General features: G+C 38.2%; 1 protein-coding gene across 5 annotated transcripts in view; it reads left to right on the top strand.

The window, feature by feature from the left end:
- The first annotated feature begins 2,141 nt into the window (after positions 1-2,141).
- hmbox1b (homeobox containing 1 b) overlaps positions 2,142-6,000 on the top strand; it is a 29,999-nt gene continuing 26,140 nt past the window's right edge. For 3 of the 5 annotated variants that reach the window (XM_079830918.1, XM_079830920.1, XM_079830921.1), the window contains exon 1: positions 2,142-2,293. The gene's annotated coding sequence lies outside the window, so the exon portion shown is untranslated. Of the gene's footprint in view, positions 2,294-3,054; positions 3,150-6,000 lie in introns of all 5 variants that reach the window. The other 2 variants (XM_079830919.1, XM_079830922.1) reach the window with 1 other exon arrangement.

Here is a 6,000-nt window from a genome sequence, read left to right as displayed (position 1 = left end):
GATATAGACTAGTGTCTGTGAATATTAAACCGCAAACAGACTATTTAAAGACGAATCCTGCGTGTCTCTGTGCGAATGAATGCCGTAGAAGCGCGGTTTACCACACACACACACACACACACCTACACACACTCACTCATTATCATTATCGCACTCACTATCACTATGACGGTCGCGTGTTTCCATCTCTGCCATCTCATATGAGGACATGAACGCACGCACATCATCTCCAGAGCCACTGAGGGTCACTTTATGAGCATTTTACCGTTTAATTTGAGAAAAACTACCGTCATATCATAAACACACTCAAAAGGTCTTCACGGCAACCCGTCAAAATAAAAGTCTGGTTTATCTTGACAAATACATCACTGTTGTACAGTAGAATGTAGATACGTCTCAATTAATAATACTAACACTAATGTAATAATAATAATCAAAACTTTATTTTTAAAGTAATACATTTTAAAAAAATTTTTTTTTTTTTTTTTTTACATTTGCAGCACTTTGTTGGACAAAAAAAGATTAATTCAATTAAAAGATAAATGTAATTAATGTCTTATGTCTTCATTTGATTACCAGAAAATACACAACACATAATTTGTGGGAAATCTTTTCATAGAAATGAAATTAAAAAGAAAAAAATAATATGGTTGTTTTTATTAATTAAATTAAGCACCTAATAGCCTACTATTTACTAGTAAATATTACAGACAATGGCAGACAGAGACCAGGGCAGCTCTGGCATAATGTCAATAATACTTCTATAAATGACTTGCATGTTATTTATAGTTATTAATGTAAACATCACTAAAGTACCATTGGGTACCGATACCGAATTTCGGGTACTGGTACAGATACCGGTTAAAATGTGAACGGTACCCAACCCTAGTTAGAGACTCTTGTTCACACTGCAGTGAGAGATCAATATTAGGCGGTAAAACATGGTACTCGCGGTAAATCAAGAAAACAAGATTTAAACAATAAGACTAACTGTGTTGAGCTGTAGAACAATGATTAGTTTTCTGTCAATGAATGTCTCCAAACAGTTGCTCACCTGTCTAATAAAAAAGCGTTTTTGGTGTTTCTATGGTTTCTGCAAAATAAACCCTAAATCGAGGGTAACGTCGGTATGACATCATTGATAGGCGTTAAAATAGCTTATTTCTCTGGAGTTAAACATACTTGGAAACATTTGGGATAATGGAACAAGTCAACAAAAGATATAACTTTGTTCTGGCTTTTGGATATCCAACAATCTTACATATTGTGCCTTTAAGCAATCTTTCAGAAACAAAAAAACAACAAATAAACAAAACGAAAAATGCTATTACTGGCTATATCTGTGCAAGTGAAAGCAAAGAAGAAGAAAAAAAGTGAACTGTGATGCATGCGTGTTTGGCAGAGAAGTCCAGAACAAATGTAATACATTAGAATATGCACAACATCACCCACAGATGTAAATATGTCAATCTTGGACACATAAATGCTGCTTTTATGGGGTTCTACAACACAAGACATGATAATAATGCTAGTTTACTTCAGACTTGACTGTGGGCGGCACTGAAGCATTCCTGCATATTATTTCATTTTAGAGAGTTACAATATGTAGATTAAAGTACAGCAATGAAACAGAAGACTCATTCATCAGATAACTTACTGAGCTCCTTTGGACAGAGATTTCATTGTCATTTGGTTGACCATGGCCATCTATTTTAGAGCTAACAGTACAGAACAGCGCCCTCTACTGGCCGTTTTGACAACCAAAATAAAAAAAGCCTGCTTTTGGGGTTACTAAATATTGTTTCTAACTTCTCATAACTCTTTTTTCTTTTTTATTTAGATGACGGAGTACCTGAAGATATCATGTCCACATCATGTTTATCCTCCACAGATGCCATCAATACGTCCTCGAGCACTTGTTTGCTAATAAGACGAACTTTAAACAGGGCTTTAAGGCTTTTAAAGTTCACTTGAGGAAACCATGCGTCCTTTACATTCACTCCAGGTTCTTGACTGAAAAAGTAAAAACAAGCAGCAAGAGAAAAACACCAGTCAACCGCCTACATTCAAAATGGCGGCGCGTTCGCGATTATTAAAGAACTACATTTCCCATGTCTATCCGAGGCGTGCGTCGTGACGTCAGCGCGGCTGCTGTCAGTCAGACAAAGACAGTCAGTCAGTCAGTCAGGGCGAGTCTTCCTCACAACATCACATAAAATATCATCTTCATCCCCTGACAGATCGCATTAAATGATCTGCTGCGCTGATATTTTGTGTATTTTCCTCATTCCAGGTAAGAAATGGGCTTTTACCCCTGAGGAGAGTCAGTTTTGTGCTGGCTCGTGCTAAGCTAACTAGCCGCCTGGATAATTTAGTTCGTTTTGTTTATCTTGTTAAAAACGCGCTTTGTGGTTTAATTTGAATCGGCACATGTATGTACTTTAAATCGAGAGGAGCTTGTTTACCTGTCTAGATAGCTTATAAAGTAATATAAGTGTCAGCTAATGAGTTATTTAGCCAGTTTTCCCAGTGTGAAAGTGCTGAACTCATGTATTCATGTATATTCTTCATATTTACTATTGCATATTCAATCATCCTTGTGAATACCCCATTGAGATGTACGTGTGCTGTGATTTAAAACCCTTTTGGTGTCTCTGCAGAGGTCAGGACACAAACGAGTCATGCAAAACTTATTTTTGTTTATATAGGTTGAAATACCCCGTTTGTTTTATTTTATAAGTGCGTGTTAAATGTGTTTACAATTCGCGTGCACGCTAGTTGTCTTTTTCTAACGCTGGATGTGCAGTTATTTTTCATGCATAGAGATGAGGGGCGTAGATCTGTGCATTTATCACTATCATATGACATGCATTTGGAAAATATTCATATTTTAAACACAGTCTGGGCTTTGTCCGGTTGACTGAAGAAGCCCCTTCTAATGCAACGCACAGATGGAAATGAATATAAATGAACGTGATATGTCAATAATCCTCATTGATCATGAGTTTGCTGCATGGAGTTGTTCTGATCTGCATTCATAACTTGAGTTTCCAGTGTCTGAGGATATGAGGAGCATGGGAAAAGATTACTTTCCTCTTGGGATACATCCTTTTGCATGCTACAATTTATAGAAACTCCTGGTTTAAAAGGTAATTTGCAACACCTAAACAAATGAGCAAGTAAGTAAGCAGTTATAATTCACCTGTCCCCCTTTTTCCGTGTATATTAACTTGTGATGTTTTAGATATTGCAGGGTTTAAAGGTTAGATTTACATGTTAATAGCCAAACCATAACATGAATAATTATTTACACACGGTTTGCACTTGCACTACTATTTGTTGTTCGATTTCGGAAGTTTTATAGTGCAAAAATCCACAAGTATTGTGTTGCATGATCTGCACGAGTAGTTATTAAATGAACAGAAGAAGAAGAAAGGCACATGTATTCTCATGTGGATTATTATTTAAAGCTTTCATGAACTCCTTTGACTTGCCTGGATGCAGTCAGATGAGCTGATGCACGTGTGTATGCGCTGCAGGTCTGCAGCTGAGAGCCCTGCAGTGAACGCCTGCAGTTTTTAATGCTCCAGCGGCGGGTTTACACGCTTAAGATGAGCACTAATGCAGCAGGGCGTATGGGTGAAACCCCCTGTGCATGTTAAATGCTGTCAGATCGCATGCACGGCACTGTATCGGCGTTCTGTATCGCTTTCATTGCACACAATTTCTGTCTCAGTCAAAGCCTCACAGCGATGTATTTTTAGGCTGCCACGTTCCTATCACAGACTTTTATAAGGATCATCTGAGATCTAAGTGGAAGCAATTATGCAGCACAAGAGCTTGCCGAGCCTTTTTTTAGTGGCAAGTGCTTTGACTCCAGCTGTGCAAGGTTAACGGTTAACCTGTGTAAATATAGTAGGTCTGGAATAATGCCACATCAGTGAGGAATTTCACAGCAAACCAGCAGCGCAACTGGGATGGTTAAGTTATAGGAGTTACTCAGTTGCCACAAGGTCTCTGGGTCACCACACCAGTCGGTTATTAACTTTTCCGTATTTTGTTTTCCCGGGAACTAGCATAAAGATAAAATAAAGATGCGTAATCAAGCATCACTATTGCTCATGTTACCTGGCAGATGATAAAATAGCAACGAAAAAATGTAATGTGCACTTTATGTTCAGAGTAAGTGAGAAGAACACGGTTAAAATGTAACCAGGTTGGCTAGTCATCTATTGCTGTGCCTGGTGTTAATAGGACTATGCATAACTATTTGCATAATATAAAACCAGGAGATTAAACAAAACACGCTCCATATTTGCATTGTTACGCTTTAATCGGGAGTTACATAAACGCCATACTCATCCGTCATTGGGTGGTATATGGTTTCCTTGACAACGGCGACAGTAATTGCTCGTGCTTGCTGATGAAAGCCGTCTTGGATAAACAGAATTTTAAGTAGGTCAGATGAATCCTGCTTTTATCATCATAACTCGACTGCCATGAGATGGCGGAACGCTTGAAATTATAATTAATTTGTAATTTTGTGGGTTTGTTCAGAATAGCGTGCTTCCTACTATTCTTGAAAGAAAACATGCAGTAGAAAGGATATGGTGTACTGTAAGGAAATGAAACTTGCGATGCACTCGACCTTTTGTTTCTAGGGTTCAGAACTAAAACGAATGTCAATAAAACTGCTAACTCAGATAGTACAGTTCTGTATTTGAGCGAGTCATTGGATTGGATTGATTCAAACCATATAAACATAAAACATCTGTTTTATTTAAGAGATCCAGTGCCTAAAAGTCATTTGTTTAAGTGTTCAAAGGTTCAGTAAAGATGTTGAATTGTGGTACAGGAAACAGAGACTTAAAGGTGCACTATGTAAAAAATTTTTCAGAAAAATATCCAAAAACCACAAGGCCAGTGTTATATATTTTGTTCAGTTGCATACTTGCAATATCCCAAATGTTTCCAATTATTTGTAAATTGTGATAAAATTGCCCAAGCAACCCTGACGTGCGAGGGCGTCGCCTGTCGATGACATCATATCTGCGTTCTCCTCAGTTTCCGGTTTTATTCTGCAGAAACGCTTTACTCTCACTGCAGTGTGAACGAGTGTCATAGCAGCCGCTGAGAGAACGCACAGAGTAACGTCATCCCATCATCAACACACTCAGATGTGTCTAATATGATCAACAGAGCTGCGTTACCTCACACTCATGAGCGGAAAAGTGGAAGTGGCGCCGACAACTGTGGCATGATAAAAGTCCCGCTGCTCGCGAGGCGTGTGTAGCGTTCATCTTATTAAAGGGATAGTTCAACCCAAAAATGAAAATTCTGTCATTAATTACTTACCCTCATGTCGTTCGACACCCATAAGACCTGAACACAAATTAAGATATTTTAGTTGAAATCTGATGGCTCTGAAAGGCCTCCATTGGCACAATGCACGGTTCACTCTCAAGACCCTTAAAAGGTACTAAAGACGTCGTTACAAAGTCCATCTCACTACAGTGGTTCTAAAATAACTTTATGGAGTGACGAGAATAGTTTTTGTGCACAAAAAAACCCTAAATAACGACTTATATAGTGATGACGATTTCAAAACACGGCATCGTGAAGCTTCGAAGCGTTATGAATCAGTGAGGGTCTTGAGAGTGAACCGTGCATTGTGCCAATGGAGGCCTTTCAGAGCCATCAGATTTCAACTAAAATATCTTCATTTGTGTTCTGAAGATGAACAGAGGTCTGACGGGTGTCGAACGACATGAGGGTAAGTAATTAATGACAGAATTTTCATTTTTGGGTGAACTAACCCTTTAACAATCGCTCCAGCGGTTCCTCAGCTCCACAACACTCGGCCCTGCTCTGCTTTTTTTGATTTGATTTGATTTATTTAACAATTAAATTTTAAAACAAGTACAATCAGGCCCAAAAGACCATTTCATACATATAAAAAACAAAATTGTCGAGGATAAAATACACAAAAAAGCCATAGGC

Source organism: Gobio gobio (assembly GCF_949357685.1).
Source record: "Gobio gobio genome assembly, chromosome: 12".
NCBI lineage: Eukaryota > Metazoa > Chordata > Actinopteri > Cypriniformes > Gobionidae > Gobio > Gobio gobio.
Note: the sequence above shows the minus strand (reverse complement) of the source record. Positions and strands in the feature narration are given on the sequence as shown.